We start from the raw sequence: 21460 nt of genomic DNA, 5'->3' as shown, positions 1-21460 counted from the left end.
TTAATTTGACCGGTACAATCTCTCTTTCAAGTAATCTTTTCCAACGGTGTTTCCTTTTTAGTGGGCCCATAACCCACATGTCTTTTCCCAGGATCTTACCTGACTCTTCTAATTTATCCGGAGCGATTCTCAAATTCTTTCAAAGTTTGATGTAAGAATGAATTTTCATCAGTCACATGCCTTCTCCAAGGTCGCTTTCAAATTCTTTTCATCTTTGGCTCAACCTTTCCTCTTTTAATCCTTATGGGGTGTCTCAACAATTTTGGTGCTTCTCGTCGTCATTCTCAGCTTTGAAGATCGAAGAAGAGTTTCTCTTAAATCTTGTCCATTCTCTTGAAGATTCATGGTTCTAGCTTTATGCCATCCTCATAATTGTTTTTGATTGTGACAATTCTTTTCTTACCATCCGGAGCATTTCATGAGTTGTTTCCGTTTCTTTCCTCCGAAGGCCATCATGTCATAATTCTTCATTCTCAGCATGCAGCTATCATTCTCCAAATCTTACCGGTGAATCGTTCAAATATCCTCTAATCAGTTCATGATCTCTTCGTTCTCAGGGATCTAAATCCCCTCAAGTATCTTCATTCGTTTTCCAATTCTTCCAGGTGAATTGTGCCTTTGCTACGTTCATTTTCAATTCTTACGGTGGTTCGTTCAAGATTTCACTTCCTTCGTTATCATATCAAATATTCGTTGTTTCCAAATCCCACCGGTGGTTCCATCAATACCTTCTCAAGTTTGCGCTATATCTCTCTTAATCCTTTCTAGAAGAATAAGTAGTATGCCAAATCCGTTGCTTGTCATCAGTTTAAATTGGTGAAGGATACGCATAATGTAATTCTTATTATTGTTTCATCGAAGTAATCTAGTTTCTTCTTTCCAGAGTTGTTCATCATGTCATTTTTCTCGGTTCGAGATGCTTCATCTTTTTTTTCCGGAGTTCCAAGTTTTCCGCATTATCTCGTCGCGAAGCTCCATCTAAATCATCGCAAGGCTTCACCTTGTGCTTTCAACTTCTCTTTCTTTTTATCATCCTTTTATTACCGGAGTTCTTCATGGAGGCTCTACATGGTGGTTCGTCAAGGATTCTTTTCATTCTTCAATTGTTCTTCAAGATTTCTCTCGAAGCTAAGACCCGCCAAGCTATACTCTAAAATAAACATGGTGCTTAACACATGTTTTGTTTTGAGGAGTTCAAGCATTCTTCATCTTGCATCCGAAGTGCAATTCTTTCTACCTTATCTTTTGAGGTGGTGTTATATCATTCTTGACAATTTCCATTCATGTTTCATGATTCACATGTTGTCAAGAACGAGGTATTTTAAATCCATCAATCTCTTCGTTGGAGTTATCTCGGTATAGATTTCACCTAAAGCCTTCCCTAAGGAATGTTGTATTGTGGTGCTTATCAATGATCCAAGTTTTCTCCTATCCTCTCAGCAAAAGCAGTTTTCATCTCTTCTTTGATCTCAAACAAGCAATTGTTTTTCGTTAGTGGCAGAATTTCACCTCAAGTGTTGAGATGTTTTCCATAAGCCCACTACAAGCTTATTCATTTTGTTGTTGGTTTTTTCCAACAACCCCATTGTAACCTTCTTGGAAGGGTGCTTTCCAAGCTCATTTGTGGCAGAAGTTGGCATTTTCTTCTCCATTCTGTGATTTCCAATGATCTATCTTCTATTCTTTCTTCCAGAGGCATTGTGATGTTGCTCTCTTCACTCCTCTTCTCGTATTGAGGATCGTGTTCTTTTTGTGCTTATCCATTTAACCGGAGTGTCATGTTTTTTTCAAGTTCTTTTCATCTTATCAAGTTTTGCCTCTCTTTTCAACCGGATTACTGTCTGAAATCCTTCTTACCCCTTGTGCCATTCTTTCAATAGTTCCGGAGGCAGTGTGTTGTTGATTTCATCAAGTCTCATCCCATCTTCTCAAGTTCTTGTTCATTTCCTTCCATTTACAGTCGGAGTGCTGCCAAAATTATATCATTCTTATTCATTCTTATCTCATTTCAACCAGAGTGGTTCCAATTCCTTCTTGTCCATTGTACTCGTCATTCATAGCTTTGCAACCTCCAAGGTTCAAATGGTGTTCCTTGTTTCTATTTTTCTACCACAGTGCTCTCAATTGGGTTCAACTCCGTTGTGTTCTTCCTTTCAACTTTTCAACCTCGCAAGGTTCTTTGGTTTCACTCATTGGGAAAAGAAGCAACTTAGTTTAGCTCTTCTCTTCCTGTTCCATTTTCTCTCCGGTGCCATCCTAGATCTAGGGACGAGATCCTCTTGTAGTGGTGGAGTGTTGTAACGCCCAAGACCGACGATCCAGAAGACTTCCATATTCTTGTGACCTCCATGTGTTTTTATTTGTGCTTGCTCTATTTATTTTTGCATTGCATCATGTCATCATGCCAGCATGTCATTTAATTTTTAAACCTCAACTAAATAAATTGCATAGATCTTTTGATCTATTTAAATCGAGGGAATTCACATGGTGATTTCTCTTTATAACATATCCTCCCAATATTTTAGGGAGCTACAATAAATATTCCATTCGTTTGGAATCATCCCAAACAAACTGGCACTTAAAACCACTCTCGTTTCCGAATATTCTAACCTTGATCTTTCTCCAATTTGCTCCGGTTCAAGTTGTCATGCTTTGAAATATGTCAAAGTAGATCCATGTCAGTTTTGAGCTCAACTTGTATTTATTTGCCTTACCAAATAAATATATCTGCACTTCCCTTTTTGTATAAAAGGAAATAACATGTTTCTTTTCCTTTTAAAGCCGATCAGGCTCCTGGCCATTTTCCTCCCCACCGGACTGGCCCAGCCAGCTTTGCAGCCCAACTGGCCGATTCGGCCCACCTATACCTAAACCCTAGCCCCTCGCTCAGCCCGATCCCCATTCTCTCGATCCCCTCCCTCTAGCGCCAACACAGGGGAGGAGCCCCTCGTACCAGTGCCCGATCCCCATCGTCTCCTCATGTCCCTTGTCACGCAGCGCCCGATCTCCTCACTGCTGCTTCCGCCATGGCGCCGCGCCCTGCTTCTCCTCCCGTGTCGACGCCCTCCTTCGGCTGCTCGTGCCTGCAGCTCCACCCGCGAGCTCGTGCAGCCATGGCGCCACAGGAGCCCCGCACCTGACCCCCTCGCCGAGGCCATGGTCACCGCTGCGCCTTCTTGCCTCTGCGCCTTGCTCCCTCCTGCCGCCAAACGTCGTCACGCCCCTGCCGTCCCCGCGCCCTGCTGCCTCCTAGAGTGTCGCGCCGTCGCCATTCGTCTTCAACCGCGGGAGCGCAGTCCTCCTCCAACCCCGTCCAGAATCCGGCTAGCCTCCACCACCCTTGCCCGTTCCCGGCGAGATATGACTCCGTTGGCCCGTCCCCATCGGAGTTGACCTCCACCGCAGGCCACCCGCGAAGCCTCAGGAGCAGTGCCGCTGCTGCCTTGCTTCTGAATCATTTGCCAAGTCCCGCTGGAGGCCACGCGCGAGCCCGCATAACCTTCCCCTGCTCCACCAGCCTTCAACCTGGACGCCCTGACCGAGACCGACAAGACAAGTACCACTACGCGGATTCGCCAAGTCCGACTACAAAGCGAAGACCATGCACCACTACTGTTCATGTGGATTTTGGCAGGTACCCCTACGCACGGATACGCCAAGGTCGACTACGCCTGATGATACGACAAGTACCTCTACCGATGACCCGAATGTCTACGACCCATGTACAACTACCGTTGCCAAGATCGCGAGTACCTCTACCGTCTCCATGAACGACTACTTCCACGACGTCCTGAACCACTACTTCCACTACCGCCGCGAGAACGGCTACTTCCACTACGGCCCGTGTACCACTACTTCCTTCGTTTAACTCGACCCGCTCCGAAACGCACGCTTCGAAGGTATAAACCCGAGACGACGCTCGCGAACGAATGCATGTGTGTTGTATGAGATGCTCATGTTGCACCGTGTCCGAATTGTCATTGCAAGTTCCTCCTCGTTTTCCATGCCATCGACCCGTGGGAACCCGGTAATCCGGGATCACCCCACCATCTTTTGCATGTTCCGCACATCCGCACACTTGCTCTTTTGCATCAGTATCTCAATGAGTTGTCGGATCATCGGAATGTTGCCGTGGCACCATTTCCGTTGTCGTTGCCGTGGCACCCCTTTCATTCCGCCATGGTGACCAAATGCTTCATAACATGCTCATGTCAACATTTTCATAAAATTGCATAAAACCTTGATTATGTCATCCGCATCATGTTAACAAAATTTAAATGGTTAAAATTGTGTTTGCATTAAATTGCTAAATGGCATGGGGATTTTCTGGAATTATCGTTTGTTGTTTCCGGCCTCACTTAAACTTGCCTAGCTAGGTAGTTTTATTATGCTTCACCCCTTGCCATGTTTAATAACATTTAACGTTGTTGGGTACATAAACGAGAGCGAACTAAATAAATGGATGTGGTGTTTCGTCAATATGCAACTCGTTGCATATTGAGCTCCACTTAACTTGTAGTGTTGTTTGTGCATATTGCCATGCCATGCCTCTTTAAACCGGACATGCATCATACTTGATTGTGCATCATGCCATGTTTATGCTTGTGTGTTTATCATGTTGTTTGCTTTTTTCCAGTTTGCTTCTCTTGGTAGCTTCGTTTTCATTCCGGAGTTGTGAGGATTCGTTCGACTACGTTCGTTTGTCTTTTTCATGGACTCGTTCTTCTTCCTTGCGGGATCTCAGGCAAGATGACTATTACCCTTGATATCACTTCTATCTTTGCTTGCTAGTTGCTCCATTCTATCGCTATGCTGCGCTACCTATCACTTGTTTACCATGCCTCCCATATTGCCATGTCAGCCTCTAACCTTTTCATCCTTCCAAGCAAACCGTTGCTTGGCTATGTTACCGCTTTGCTCAGCCCCTCTTATAGCATTGTTAGTTGCAGGTGAAGTTGAAGACTGCTCCATGATGGACAGGATTATGTTGGGATATCACAATATCTTTTATTTAATTAATGCGTCTATATACTTGGTAAAGGGTGAAAGGCTCGGCCTTATGCCTGGTGTTTTGTTCCACTCTTGCCGCCCTAGTTTCCGTCATACCGGTGTTATGTTCCTTGATTTTGCGTTCCTTACGCGGTTAGGTGATTTATGGGACCCCCTTGATAGTTCGCTTTGAATAAAACTCCTCCAGCAAGGCCCAACATTGGTTTTAACATTTGCCACCTAAGCCTTTTTCCCTTGGGTTCTGCAGACTCAAGGGTCATCTTTATTTTACCCCCCGGGCCAGTGCTCCTCCGAGTGTTGGTCCAAACTAGAGCACCGTGCGGGATCATTCCTTGACAACTTGGATTACGTCGGTACTTGTACGCTTCGCTTATCCGGTGTGCCCTGAGAACAAGATATGTGCGGCTCCTCTCGGGATTTGTCGGCATAGTCGGGTGGTCTTGCTGGTCTTGTTTTACCATTGTTGAAATGTCTTGTAAACCGGGATTCCGAGTTTGATCGGGTCTTCCTGGGAGAAGGAATATCCTTCGTTGACCATGAGAGGTTGTGATGGGCTAAGTTGGGACACCCGTGCAGAGTATTATCTTTCGAAAGCCGTGCCCGCGGTTATGTGGCAGATGGGAATTTGTTAATGTTCGGTTATAGAGAACTTGACACATGACTTAATTAAAACGCATCAACCGCGTGCGTAGCCGTGATGGTCTCTTTTCGGCGGAGTCCGGGAAGTGAAAGCGGTTTTGGGTTATGTTTGACGTAAGTAGTTTCAGGATCACTTCTTGATCACTTCTAGCTTCTCGACCGTTCGGTTGCTTCTCTTCTCGCTCTTATTTGCGTATGTTAGCCACCATATTTGCTTAGTGCTTGCTGCGACTCCACCTCATTACCACTTCCTACCCATAAGTTTAAATAGTCTTGATCTCGCGCGTTGTGAGATTGCTGAGTCCTCGTGACTCACCAGATACTATCACAACAATTGTAGGTGTCGATGATACTAGTGCAGGTGATGCAACCGAGCTCAGATGGGAGCTCAACGCAGATCTTGATCGTTGCTATGTTTTGTTTCATGTTGATCAGTAGTGGAGCCCAGCTGGGACAATCGGGGATCTAGCAGTGAGGTTATCTTCTTTTCTATTGGCTTCGTCCGTAGTCGAACTATGTGTGTACTCTGAATGATGTATGAATTATATGTTCATTGTGTGAAGTGGCGATTGTAAGCCAACTATTTATCTCATTCTTGTTCATTACATGGGATTGTGTGAAGATGACCCTTCTTGCGACAAAACCACAATGCGGTTATGCATCTAAGTCGTGTTTCGACACGTGGGAGATATAGCCGCATCGTGGGTGTTACACCAGACTCTTTTCTTAGCATTAGAGATAAACCCGTCCTTGTGGATGTTCTTGCATGCCGAGAATTTGGTCATATAGGTTTTGAGTTGTGGCGCCTGCTCCTGAGGGGCCTCGTCAATCTCATATGAGGAAAGGGTATTGGAGATTTCCTCGCCAGGTAAACCCCCGAGATTTTTGGTCGATATTCACGGCTAGTTATCGTGTCTTTGAACGATCGGAGGGGTGCCCAGCTCTTCCAAATGGCATTGGCTGAAGCGCATAACAGTCATCCCTCGATAGAAGCTTTGTAGAAGAGCAGTGTCCAGAGGAGTCGCGCGACCATCTCTAATTGTCAGCTTGGTCCGGGAGAGTTGTACTGGGGAAACTAACTCCCACGGGTTGAGCATCTAGATGGACATATTTAGAGGTTTGAAGTCCTTTAACCAGCGACCATTGCAAGGATTCCAACATCACGTAAGCGACAAGTGATAGCAATTGAGATTAAGCAAGATCGTTTTGTAACACAAAAAACAAAGATAGCAACAGGCAATGCAAGGATACCGCTCGGCAACCGCGTATCTTGAAAACAGCATGCCGAGCAAAGAAGAACAGTCAAGTACTATTACTGATCTCGAGGGATGGGCAAGAAAGAACCTCCAGATCCGTAAAAACGGATCGGAGATCTCGCGCTCATCCCCAGCCACCACAGTCCGCCGGCGGCCGCCAGGAGGCTGGATCTCAGGGATGGCTGTGTCCGGGGCGGAGGGAGATGGCTGGGGGCGGCAGGTGGTGATCGGAGGATGCCATGAGGCTAACGATGGCTGGCGCGTTCGCGGCGGAGGGCGCAGTTGTGGCCACGGCGTCGCCGCGCGCATCCATGCGCCGGCACGAGGGTGAGATGTCCCTCGTCGGTCCTGGCTGCGGCGCCGGCCAAGGCGCCTCCTCCTCCTCACACCAGTACTCGCCCATGCAACCGGCGGCGGCCGGTGGCATCGGTGTGGCTGCCCGTAACTGCAGTGGTGAGCGCTGCCAGGAGTGTGTGTGCAGCTACGAAGATCCCAAGGCCGCACGTCTCAGCCGCGGAGGTTACATCAAGAAACTGCGACATCGACGTTCTGGATGCGGCCTTCGAGACAGATGTGAAGTCAGCGCCGGCATGCGACTACGCCGGTGCTGCCGACAACGGCACAACTATGGTGAAGGATGGGTCGGCCTCTAGTGAGGTGGCCATGGAACAATGCACGGGCATCTATGATCGCAGTACCAGAGGCGCCCCAGGGCCGGGCCAACAAAATCGGAGGCCCTGTGCTAAACTCTAAAATAAGGTCTCCTACAGAAGAAAAAAAATGATAATAATGTATAGGTAGTACCGTGTGACATATCAATGGGATGGATAGGGAATCTTATACTCCCTCCGTCTAGGTGTGTAAGTCATCTTACGAAAACCAAATATTCCCAAAACACTTAGGCACGGTACATTAACTCTCATCTCGTTTCTTATTTCATGACATATCAACCAATAAGAGATGTGAGCCATGAATGCTTTAAATGACTTGAGACAACAAACACGACATGCAGTGGTCAGTTCATTGCATGCAATGTTATTAATTAGCAAAAAAAACATTAAGTTCTCTCGTTTTCTACTCCACCTTGGTCGCAGTGCGCAGTCTAAGATGACTTACACACCTAGACGGAGGGAGTACATTCAACGCTTTGTTGCATAGTCCATTTGGAGATTGAGTTAGATCGTCTGTTTTTTTTTCCTTGCGCTTTAATTATATTTATTTACTTTGTGATGAAAACTTGACCCAGATCTTGGAACACTAGACGTCTAATATACAAAAGATAAAAAGAATAAAATTAAATACAAGTCTGCAAAGTATTGGCAAAAGTCAAAACTAAAAAGATGAAATTAAATAAAATTAGATGAACTAACGGTCAGAGCCACCGGTCCTTGGCTGATGAAAAAGAGTTCCATCATTTGCCGAACTTGAATCGCTCCTGCCTTTCTGGTTTTTTGTAGACAATCCTGCCTTTCTGGTGCTCAGCTGCTGTCGTCCGGAGTGAAAGATCCATCGGCCGGCGTTGGGGACGAAGAGACGCAGACGCAGGCTGGATCAAGCAGCTCGTCGAGAGACGAACGGGTTTTTGTTTTTAGCGGTAAGAGAGACGAACGGTTGGACAGGAGGGAGCTCCCCTCCTGTTCGGCGCCTTAGGCGCCCGAATAGGTAGCTGGCGCCCGCAGCAGCGCCTTGCTGGGCCAGCCCGCGATGGAAAGCGTAGGGGACAAAATCGCCATAATAGAACGCAAAAAATGTGGCTACTTCAGGAATCGACCCGCGTTCCTAAAACACGAGGGCAGTCCAACGTTAGCTGACCTGACCACCACAACCATCGGACACTAGTGATTTTCATTAGCGCTAACTATACATGAACCACTCGTGAACCACTATGGCCACGCAATTTATTTACAATTCAGTTTTTAAAAAATTTAAAAACGTTCATCGGTTTTGAGATAAAAACTTCACAAACTTAAAAAAAGTTCATCGATTTTGAGAAAAAAGTTCATCATTTTTGAAGAAAAGTTCACAAACTTAAAAAAAATCACCGATTTTGGAAAAAACATTATGAATTTTTTTAAAAGTTCATCTTTTTCAAATAAAAAGTTCATCAATCTTGAAAAAAAGTTCATCGTTTTCTAAAAAAGTTCATCGATTTTGAAAAAAAGTTCAGCAAGTTTGAAAAAAGTTCACAAAATTGAAGGAAAAATTCATCACTCCTGAAAAAAGTTCATCGAATTTAAAAAAAATCGTCAGATTTGGAAAATGTTCAATGAATTTGAAAGAAAGTTTATCAAATTTGAAGAAAAAGGTTATCAAATTTGAAAAAGTTCATTGAATTAGAAAAAAGTTCATAGAATCTGAAAAGGTTCATCAATTTTACAAAATTGTGGATACATTCGAAAGAAAATCATCGAATGAGGATGAAGGAAAAATGAAAAAAAAGAAAAACGAAAAGAGAAAACAGAAAAAATGGAAAAAAAAACAGAAAACAAAAAAAATGAAAGTAAAGTTGGTAAGGACGAAAAGTGATGGAACAAGTGTTTAAAGTTTGTGTGGCGGGGTGGTTACCACAGTGCGGTGATAGCCCAGAGATCTATGGTTCGAGTCCCAGCCATCTCGAATATTTTGCACCTCAAAGGATAGAGATGTGGGTTGGACGGGAGGCGACCGCGAAATGGGCCGAGCCCAGCTAAATCGGCTGCAGGCGCCAGTTTGCGGAAACAGGCTATAACCGGCGCCTGCAGCGCCGAATAGGAAATGCCCAACTGGCCTGCTTCTGCACAGTTTAATTGTGCCGATGTTTTCAAAATCAGAGGCCCCTAGGAAGTGGAGGCCCTGTGCGGGCGCACCGTTTGCACGCCCATGTGCCCGGGCCTGAGGCGCCCACGGATGGGGCAGATCTAAACGACCGCTTCATTGTCGTGCACCGATATGTCGGTGCCAGCGTCTCGGTGTGCGAGAGAGGTGAAGATGGTGGTGCCAGCATTCGCAGAGACGACGACACGCATAACCTCAACGGCAATGCATGCATGGGTAGTCATGGCGGTGGCCTTCGTTGGTCATTGCAGTGGGGGTGGCAGCCCTCGATAACCGCGATGAGGAGATCGGCTGGAACAACAGTGCATATTCAAGTGCGTCGGCATATTTGCAGGCATAGCAGCAGTGATCGTGTGTGACACTCGATGCCGGCTCAAAGAGGATTTTGGTCCGGTGCGAGGGCGATGGCCATCGCACAAGGATGCTCGAGGCACGAGCGACGGAGTCCCACACTGGTGAGCAAGGGGTGTAGTGGTGGTTCCCCGTCGACTTCTAGCTCCGGAGCAACGGCTCCGACGGTATGGAGCATGCTACAGTGTGACTGGCACGGGTGTGGAGTAGCAGTGGCCAGTTCCGCACCGAGACATGGGCGTCCACCCGACGGCCGTGACGGTGGTTTAAGGTGGGAATGCGTCCCACCAATCTGCTAGTGCCATTTGGCACTGGCGTGGAGTACTGACGAAGGCGACTATCGAATGATATGTCATCAAGATGCTGATTGGAACACCGCTTCATGTTCGGGGTGAAAACTCTTGTCCTGACCATTATTGGTCGGGTTCAGCAGCGACGAGTGTATACCTTCTTGAAGGCGCTGCTACGGAGGAAGTCGACTTAGTCGTAGGTGTTAATTTCATATCCTGTAATGGTTCGGTCATGATTGCCTTCGTTTTGTACTCTGCTGAATAATTAATAAAAATGGTTGTATGCATCGCATTGATGCAGAGATCGATGGTTTTAACCTCCTTTTCGAAAAAAAAATATTATTACTGATGGCTAGCACACATAAATCAATTCGTACACTAGAAACAACCAACCAAAGATAGCTAGCACACATCGACGGGCGGCAGGTCGGCGACTCGGGCGGTGGCACGTTTGTCGCGGAAGGGGAAGTCCCCCCGTAGAAGCAGGCAGATGATGCCAACGGCGACGAACAGGGAAACCGCTCCCATGACCCCAAAGAAGATCTTGTCAAACTTCTTGGCGCGGGGGAACACGTGTGTGTAGGAAATCACGGCGGTGATGGCGAAGAGGCCAAGGTGGAGCATGCTGAAATCTGAGATGGGCTCTAGGCCCATATTGCAATTTCTGAAAAATCTCTAAGGGCCCATGTAGGTTATATGGCACTAGGTGTGGTGGGAAGTTTAGTCCCACCCCGGAAGTGGAAGGAGAGTTGGAGTGGTTTATAAGGGTTTTTCTTCTACATGCTATTGGAGCTTGAGAAGAAAAGAGGCCCTCGCGCGCTCCTCCTCCGCCGCCCGCCTCGCCACGCCTCGACGCGACGCGACGCGACGCGACGCGACGCGACGCGGGTTGCGGGAATGAGCCGAGCCGAGCTCACACCTATGCGCTTATTTTTGCCAGTCACTAACGGAGAGGTTCTGACAGCAGGGCCACCGACTCCATCCCGTCCGCCGCGTACACGGTCGACGGGAGAGCAGGTCTCCGAAACCACGCCCTTCTGTTTCCTGTACGGGGTGAGGGGCGAATAGGTTTTTGGGCAGCGATTACGCGACTGCTCGCTTCCGATCGTCTGCTTCCTCTACGTCCGCGTCGCCTTCATCATCACCATGTCCACCGACACCGACCGTGCCGCCGCCGAGAAAGCCGGAGCCGACAAGAAGGCCGCCGAGGACGCCGCTGCTGCCACCAAAGCCGCGGCCTCTGCATGGCCTACTGGAGGGTATAACTCGTTTATTCCGCTCCTGATTATTTTCCTATTAGCAGCACTAGCAGTATGTGTAGATTTGTCTACTGTTTGCTTAGTACGTGCATGTTTAGATCAAAGTCAGTACGTCATCAACTTAGTCAAAGCCATGCTAGTGATTTACTCGTGGATTAATTTAATCGAGAAATTGCCTATTTACTCAACAATCCAAAAACCTATTATGTGTAGGATTTTTTTGGCAAGTGGCTTTGCCGCAGCACTGAAACCGGATAAGTTTACCAGTACGCATTTTCAGCGTTGGCAGACAAAGACCACTTTATGGCTCACGGCTATGAACGTGTTCTTGGTCACCGGTGTGTCCACGGGAACGATTGCTCCTAAACAGGAGAAGGCGTTCAGGGAGGCAACCACTGTGTTTCTCGGAGCTGTTCTTACCGTGATCGGAGATAAACTGGTCGACGCATATTTACATGTGCATGTCGCCAAGGACTTGTGGGAGGCGCTTGAATCTAAGTTTGGGGCCGCCGATGCAGGGAGCGAGATGTATATTATAGAGCCGTTCCACGATTACAAGATGGTTGAGAACCGTCCTGTACTGGAGCAGGCTCATGAGATAATATGCATTGTTAAGGAGCTTGAGCTTCTGAAGTGCGAGTTACCGGGCAAGTTTGTCACGGGCTGCATAATCGCTAAGCTCCCCAATTCCTGGAGGAACTTTGCCACCACTCTGAAACATCAGAGGCGTGAATTCTCTTTGGAGGATGTCATTGGCCATCTGAGTGTTGAGCAGAATTCGAGGGCAAAGGACTCGCACGGAAAAGGGGCCGAAGGGACTTCTGTTGCCAACATGGTGAACCGGAGAAACTTCAACTCCCATAAGTTCAAGGGAAAGAACGGTGTCTAACAGAATACCGACTTCAAGAAGAAGGGTAAGAAGACCTTCAAGAAGAACAAGAAGGATGAGGGCTGCTTTACTTGTGGTTCGGCTGAACATTGGGCCAACAAGTGCCCAAACAAGTTTAAGAAGTCAGGACAGGACTCCAAGTTTGTCAACATAATTGTGGGCAACAATGAGAATGGTGCATCTGAGTACGGTAATTTATTTACTGTTTTTTCAGTGTTTCAGCCTACCGATTGGTGGGTGGATACAGGTGCAGGTGTTCATGTGTGTGCTGACATTTCATTGTTCTCTTCTTACCAGGTCACAGGCCACGGGTCCGTATTGATGGGGAATGGCGCGAGTGCTTATGTTCATGGTGTTGGCACGGTCGATCTGAACTTTACTTCGGGAAGGATCGTGCAGCTGAAGAACGTGCAGCATGTCCCCGCCATCAAGAAGAACCTCGTTAGTGGCTCCCTTCTATGTAGAGAAGGATTTAAGTTGGTATTCGAGTCTAATAAATTAGTTGTTACTAAGTATGGACTATTTGTTGGAAAAGGTTATGAGAGCGGAGGAATGTTCCGCCTTTCCCTCGCAGATTTCTGTAATAAAGTCGTGAACCATGTTCATTCGAGTGTTAATGAATCTGAGGTTTGGCATTCACGTCTTTGTCACATAAGTTTCGGTGTTATGACGCGGCTAGCTAAGTTGGATTTAATCCCGAGTTTCACTTTAGCCAAAGGTTCTAAGTGCCTGTCATGTGTGCAAGCTAAGCAACCTCGCCAGCCTCACAAGGCTGCGGAGAAGAGACACTTGGCACCGTTAGAACTCATACATTCTGATCTTTGTGAGATGAACGGTGTATTGACTAAAGGTGGAAAGAAATACTTCATGACATTGATAGATGATTCCACTAGATATTGCTATGTGTATCTGTTAAATACTAAAGATGAGGCTCTATACTACTTTAAAATCTATAAGGCAGAAGTTGAGAATCAACTTGAAAAGAAAATTAAACGATTCCGTTCAGATCATGGTGGAGAGTACTTCTCGAGTGAGTTTGATTCTTTCTGTGCGGAACACGTCATTATTCATGAGAGGACGCCTCCCTATTCACCCCAGTCAAACGGGGTTGCCGAGCGGAAAACTGTACTCTAACTGATCTGGTTAACGCCATGTTAGATACGTCGGGTTTATCCAAGGCATGGTGGGGGGAGGCTATATTGACGGCATGTCATGTCCTGAATAAAGTTCCGATAAAGGATAATGAGATCACTCCATATGAGAGATGGGCAAAGAGAAGGACAACACTCTCGTACTTGCGTACTTGGGGCTGTTTGGCGAAAGTCAACGTGCCGATCCCCAAAAAGCGTAAGCTTGGACCCAAGACTGTGGACTGCGTTAATTTGGGCTACGCTAAGAACAGCGTTGGCTATAGATTTCTAGTAGTGAAATCTGAGTTACCTGACCAGAAGGTCGGTACAATCATAGAGTCTAAGGATGCTACATTCTTCGAGGATATTTTTCCTATGAGAGATATGCAAAGCACTTCTAGACAGGAATCTGAGGAGACTCCTGAACCTGCCATCCCTATGGAATATTATGAACAAACACATGATGAAAATCCTGAGGAGGATGACGAGGAAACCCTTGGTAGGGGCAAGAGACAAAGGACTGCAAAGACCTTTGGTGATGATTTCTTCGTGTACCTCGTGGATGATACTCCCACTTCTATTTCAGAAGCGTATGCCTCTCCAGAAGCTGACGACTGGAAGGATGCGGTCCGTAGCGAGATGGATTCCATCATGGCTAACGGGACATGGGAGATCACTGAGCGTCCCTATGGTTGCAAACCATTGGGATGTAAGTGGGTGTTCAAGAAAAAGCTTAGGCCCGATGGTACGATTGAAAAGTACAAGGCTAGGCTTGTGGCCAAGGGCTATGACCAGAAAGAAGAGGAAGATTTCTTTGATACTTATTCACCTGTGGCTAGACTGACCACTATTCGAGTATTACTCTCGTTGGCGGCCTCATATGGTCTTCTTGTCCATCAAATGGATGTTAAGACGGCTTTTCTGAATGGAGAGCTAAATGAGGAAATCTACATGCAACAGCCAGATGGCTTTGTAATAGATGGTCAGGAAAGAAAGGTGTGTAGGTTGCTGAAATCTTTATATGGCCTGAAGCAAGCACCTAAGCAATGGCATGATAAGTTTAATACAACTCTGACATCTGTTGGCTTCATTGTTAATGAAGCTGACAAATGTGTATACTATCGCCATAGTGGGGGCGAAGGAGTTATACTGTGCTTGTATGTTGATGACATACTGATATTCGAAACAAACCTCAAAGTCATTGAGGAGGTCAAATCGTTTCTGTCTCAGAACTTTGAGATGAAGGACCTTGGTGTGGCTGATGTTATCTTGAACATCAAGCTACTGAGAGATAATGAGGGTGGGATCACACTTCTGCAATCCCATTATGTTGAGAAGGTGTTGAGTCGTTTTGGATATTTAGACTGCACACCATCTCGAACACCATATGATCCTAGCGTGTTGATTCGAAAGTCCAAAGGCATGGCTAAAGATCAATTGAGATACTCTCAAATCATTGGTTCACTGATGTACCTAGCGAGCACAACGAGGCCTGACATCGCGTTTGCTGTGAGCAAACTGAGCCGGTTTGTTTCTAAACCGGGTGATGTACATTGGCATGCTGTTGAAAGAGTTATGCGCTATCTGAAAGGTACTATGAACTATGGACGTCACTATACCGGAGACCCGTCGGTACTTGAAGGGTATAGTGATGCGAATTGGATCTCTGATGCTGATGAGATGAAGGCCACAACTGGGTATATGTTTACTCTTGGAGGTGGCGCTGTTTCCTGGAAGTCTTGCAAGCAAACGATCTTAACGAGATCGACAATGGAAGCAGAATTAACAGCATTAGACACTTCTGGTGTTGAAGCAGGATGGCTTCGAGATCTTTTGATGGACTTGCCACTGGTTGATAAACCGGTTCCAGCTATCCTTATGAACTGTGATAATCAGACTGTCATCACCAAGGTGAAGAGTTCAAAGGACAACATGAAGTCCAACAAACACATAAGAATGAGATTAAAAGCTGTCAGAAAATTAAGAAATTCCGGAGTGATAGCGTTGGACTATGTCCATACGGCTAAGAATCTGGCAGATCCCTTTACAAAAGGGCTATCACGTGTAGTGATAGATAGTGCATCGAGGGAGATGGGTATGAGACCCACATGAGTTGCCATGGTGGTAACCCAACCTATGTGATCGGAGATCCCGTGAAGTAGGACCTGGGAAAACAAGCCAGCGGCGAACCGAGGAGAGTAACTTTACTAACCCACTCCGTTGGAGATGCAATACTCTCGGAAACTGTATGGAAGGATGACTACTGTCTTAATGTGTTCCAAGGCTTATATGTATAAGCAAGATGATATCCTATAGAGCGATCTTTGGAGGAACATACCTATGTGAGCCCGACTGCTAGTCACAGTCTATGAGATTGGGGTGATCTCTAGTAAGCTCATGAATAGGCCAGGAGTGTGACTTATATGCTCCACCCGAGGGGTCAGCCTTCGGCAGCCCAGTACTAGTAAGACATGTGGTGAAACTTCTTTACGCCAAACTGACAATTCAAGGCATAGTCCATTGTTCAGTTGTAAAGGAGTGTAGCTACTTGCTCTAGGTGAAGCTCAACCTTAACAGGTCTTCACTAAAACACTGGTATATCGAAACAACATTTGGAACAAAGGACACAATGGGCCCTCGAGATCTGGTGGGGGACTGCTGAAATCTGAGATGGGCTCTAGGCCCATATTGCAATTTCTGAAAAATCTCTAAGGGCCCATGTGTGTGGGTTATATGGCACTAGGTGTGGTGGGAAGTTTAGTCCCACCCCGAAAGTGGAAGGAGAGTTGGAGTGGTTTATAAGGGTTTCTCTTCTACATGCTATTGGAGCTTGAGAAGAGAAGAGGCCCTCGCGCTCCTCCTCCTCCCTCGCCTCGTCACGACGCGCCGCGGGTTGCGGGAATGAGCCGAGCCGAGCTCACACCTATGCGCTTATTTTTGACTCGGACGTGGGTCAAGCCCACGTCTCTCCACGCGGCTGCGCCTATATAAGTGTGCGGTGTCTCCTAACCCTAGCCGCAACGAACAGATAACATCTGCTCACGCGCACGCCCACCGTCGTTCCTCTGCTGCTGCTGCCGCCGGCGACTCCATCCCGTCTGCCGCGTACACGGTCGACGGGAGAGCAGGTCTCCGAAACCACGCCCTTCTGTTTCCTGTACGGGGTGAGGGCTGAATAGGTTTTTGGTCAGCAATTACGCGACTGCTCGCTTCCGATCGTCTGCTTCCTCTACATCCGCGTCGCCTTCATCATCACCATGTCCACCGACACCGACCGTGCCGCCGCCGAGAAAGCCGAAGCCGACAAGAAGGCCGCCGAGGACGCCGCTGCTGCCACCAAAGCCGCGGCCTCTGCATGGCTTACTGGAGGGTATAACTCGTTTATTCTGCTCCTGATTATTTTCCTATTAGCAACACTAGCAGTATGTGTAGATTTGTCTACTGTTTGCTTAGTACGTGCATGTTTAGATCAAAGTCAGTACGTCATCAACTTAGTCAATGTCATGCTAGTGATTTACTCGTGGATTAATTTAATCGAGAAATTGCCTATTTACTCAACAGAGCACCGCTACATAGAGGAAAATCCAGCGCGCGCACACGACGTCCGCCTCCTCTTCCTCCGGCGTCTTCACGCCGTACTTGCTTCTCGACGACGATGCCATCTTGGATCGAACGGTACCTCTCTTGTAGCCGTGGATTAATATAGGCTCCGTGCCAGGTGACTGAATCGGACGTTTTTCTCCTTTGCGTCGATGATTGAATCGGACTCGGAGAGCTGCATACATACAGATACAGGAGATACAGCCCTGGCTGCAGCGTACAGGACGTACGTACGTGATACGTTTACCGCCTTGTGATTGGCTCTTGCGATTTTCGTATTTGTATCCGAGGAAGCAACGGGATCATCGAATCGTAGCGCCCACGGACGGGACAGTATGTATGAACCAGGCTGTACGTGGATGTGGGGTGAGCCCACAAGAATCGTGATCGTGGGCACCCACGCGGGATTAGCTCAAACTTACGTGAGACCATGCGACCTCCCGCTCTGCCGCGACCGAGCAGACGCTGACTCCCTGAGATTCATGCCCCCGCGCCGATGGAGAAGAGATTCGCCGGCGCCGCAGCCTCCCTTAACATCCCCTAGCCGCCGCGCTGACCGAGGGTTGCTTCGTCGGCGCAACCGGAACCAGCGGTCGGGGGTGACCGGGTGAGGACATGAGATCTGCAAAGAACCTCGAGATCCAAGAGAACAAGGTGAAAATAATAATTCTCTTGGCCTGTACATGGCACTAGCAGTAAAAAAAAATTGTAGTTAAGAACTGACAAAGTGACAATAGGTAACAGTGAGAAAACAGGTTTGCATCAACACTTGAACAGATTGGTGCATCGGCAACAGCTGATTTCCAGACATACGAGTCGCGGACTTTGTGATCCTGTGCACTGGGAGATTCAGCGGCGTCCCCAACATTCCCACATTCCCGCCGAACAAAAGGGTGGAGAACTTTGACGGCACGGTGATCCGACTACTCCGACATGGGCGCTGCGAAGTCCACCGAGCTTATCAGGGGCGAGCTCGTTACTGTTGTCGGCTACCGAAGTCCGCTATTGGCATTGCTGCAGAGTGCGCAAACACAAATGGTGAGATCTCTAGCTTTCCTGCTACTCTCCACTACAGGGTGATCAAAGAAAGAAGAGTTCAGAGTAAAAGTCCTAATTTAATTGTTCACTGTTGTTGCATTCAGGAGCCAAGTATCCATGCACAATAATTTGTCGGACGAAGAGATGGATCATACCTGACTACTACGCCTGGGGTGTCCCCATTGCGTTCTTCTACCTCAACCGCTTCTCGGAGCTCCTAGTTCACAAGCCAGGAGAGGGGCTGCTCCTTAGCATTCTTGCTACCTTCTTATCACCCTTGGTAATGGCCACCAGTCAGAGTTTCTACTTATACCAAACCACTCTTTTAAGTAACTACAGATCATCTATTTGTGCTCATGCATTTATTTAACCTGAATATATACATTGATCAGAGATGGTTCCTTTCGAAGTTTGTCGAGAGTTACTACTGCAGATGGGTGGTGCCTATGGATAGGCACGGCATGGTGCCAGACCACAGTTTCTTCCAGGTCATCAGCTCATGCTTGGTTGCCATATTGCCAGGCAAATTCTGACATGCTTGATCAAGGAAGCATTGTTCTCAAGAAAGCAAAGAGCTTCAGTTTTCTGCAAACAAGGTGTGATTGTCGAAGGAGAATCCACGCCGATATATAAAGAGCGATGTGGCCATATTCGTCACCGGATACAAGGGAGACCAAAAGCTCAAGGGGATGTTCACATCATCCTTTTTCAGAGACATTGTGACTGGCCCGCCATCCAGTAGTATTCCTCTCTACAGATTTAATCTGTCTTTCTCTTAAACATGTTTGTTTGGCTGTCTGTACATATGTAGAAGCTCACAGTGAATTTTGTCAACTGGGCAGGCAATGCGTGCATCCTAGGACCCCGCAATTGGCGATCATCGGCTACTCTGAGAGTATAGCAACATGCACTCCAAATGGTTGGCACATTTCCTTGATGTAGCATTTCAGTTGCCTAGCATAAAGTCTATGGAGCTGGATATAAAGGAATGGCACCCTCCCCCTCCCCTCTCGCGACCGCGTCGCCCCCGCGGGCGAGCGGCCTCGTGGCGCCCTCCTCCTCCTCCAGGCCCCCCTCTCCCCTTCCTCCCCGCCGTCGTCGCTGGCGCCCGCGGCCAGGGACGCTGGTGGCGGCGACCCCCTGGCTTTCCCCTCCCGGTGGCTCTTCGGCGCAGGGCGGAGCTGCACCGGGGGGTGCTCCTAGGCGGCGGCGGTCTGGCTGGCGGCAGGGTCCCTCGTCGCGGCGTGGGCGGGCGGCTGGGCGGCGGCGTCGACGTTGGCGGTGGGGTGGTGCAGCGGCGCGGCCTGGCGGCGGCGCTCGGCCCAGATCTGGGCCCTTCGGGCCCCATCTGGGCCTGCGCGGGCTGGCGGCAGGACGGGTCTGCGGCGTGACTCCCGGGAGGCGGGGGAGCGGCGATGAACGGTGGGGTGCTGGCGGCGCCGACGCCAGCCTGCTGCAGCGTGGCCGGCGGGGCTTAACGGCCCGTTTCGGGCTTGGCCGGGCCAGGGTTGGCCTAGTATGCCTCGCTGCCGTGTCCGGACAGCTACCACGACGGTGCCAAATGCGTGGGCCTCTCGCACGATGGCGGTGGAGGTGGTTCCCTCCCGCTCGGCCTTGGTGCTGCTGCTCCCGTCGCTTGGATCTTCTCTCCGGTCTTCTTGGCCTCGTGGTGGTGCTCGCAGCGAGACGGCGTTGGTGGCGGCGCAACCGTGATGGCTCATGGTGTTGGGCAGTGGTTTGGCTGGTCGGCTCCGGTTGGCCGGTGGGGTTTGGCGTGCTGGAGAAATCCTTCCCGGTTCGTCCGGCTCCGATGCGGTGACACCGGCAGGTGCCACTATCCCTTCTTGGAGGGTGTCGGTATTAGCTATCCCCCACCTCCCTCCGCGTACTGGGGGAAACCCTAGGACTTGTCCGGGCAGTAGCATCGTCGGCGTCGCATCCCTTCTTGGAGGTGTTGCTTAGTTCGCGGTAGATCGGAGCCTCGGGCTGTGGTGGTTTGTTTCCGAAGGGCGCATCGAACGCGGGTCTTCAGCGCTTTGTTGAGCTGCCGCTGTTGGCATTTATTTCTTCTTCTTTTTCTTTGGGCTTGATGTGCTGCTCGCCCCAGCATTGCGATGTGTACAATGGTGGTTTGCTTTGGAATACAAAGCGGGGGGAAATCCTTTTTCAGTATAAAGGAATGGGATGAATACATGAAGAGGTACTCTCGTGAATACTTCCGTCGATCTTGCGTTGGAGCTCTCCACATCTGGTATAGTGACCAGTTGTGCCAGGACATGGGGTGTGAACCCAGGAGGAAGAAAGGGTTCTTTGCAGATTGGCTGATGCCATATCTTCCATCAGATTACAAGGATATCGACTGAAGAAGTGATATCAACCTGAAGAAGTGACATGCTGTCACGACATCCCTGTCCTTAAATGAAACAGAAATACTATCATTCTAGATCTCAGAGTAGGATGATGGACGATGAAGGCGTCTCCGACGCCCTTTGTTGAGGCATCGTCGTTGCAAACTGCGTCAACATGATCGGGATGTTCTGGGGAAACTCTAGATCTGGGTCTACCGGATCGGATGATGACGGCACCTTCGGTGTCGTGCTCCCTCCTGAGGGCATTGCTTTGGAGCAGGAGCTGGCTGGAGGGGACGAGGAGGACCGGTGTTTCATCTACCACAAGGCCGACGATGGATCCCGGCGGCATGGCGCTGCGGAGCTTCAGCGACGGGCGCGTGTGGATGGATACGTGCAGGATGGTGACGTCGTCTGGCATCGTGGTGGCGTCGATGATAGCTAGACCGGGCAAGGTACATGCAGCAGTACAGAACTGAAGATGGATTGGTGGCAGGTGGCTGCGGTGGCCTCATATATACCCGGCAGGTGTCCTGGTTGAGGAGTGCGTCGGACTGGTGGGTGCCCCATACCCGGCAGGCGTCCTAGTTGGGCCCTCGGGTCTTAGATGTTAGGTTTGGCTACGAGGTCTGTTTGGTATTAGGCCCAGACTATCAACATCCCTTCATCCCTTCATCAACTGGATAGGAGTAGCGACATATGTTGCCTATATGGTGGCTTTAGTCTTACTGGTGTATGACTTTGTAAGGTCTTGTGTGAATAATTAATAAAGTGGTTGCATGCATTGTCCATATGCAGAGGCCGGAGGTCCTCCTCCATTTCTAAAAAAATCATTC

The 21460-nt window shown here is 48.5% G+C and overlaps 1 pseudogene; it reads left to right on the top strand.

Annotated features, from left to right (window-relative positions):
* The first annotated feature begins 7156 nt into the window (after positions 1 to 7156).
* On the top strand, positions 7157 to 20666 carry LOC119310008 (annotated as a pseudogene).
* The last annotated feature ends 794 nt before the right edge of the window (positions 20667 to 21460 follow it).

This window comes from Triticum dicoccoides, chromosome 5B (assembly GCF_002162155.2).
Source record: "Triticum dicoccoides isolate Atlit2015 ecotype Zavitan chromosome 5B, WEW_v2.0, whole genome shotgun sequence".
In the NCBI taxonomy this organism is placed as follows: Eukaryota; Viridiplantae; Streptophyta; class Magnoliopsida; order Poales; family Poaceae; genus Triticum; species Triticum dicoccoides.
The sequence above is the reverse complement of the archived record's forward strand: the minus strand, read 5'-3'. Positions and strand labels throughout refer to the sequence as shown.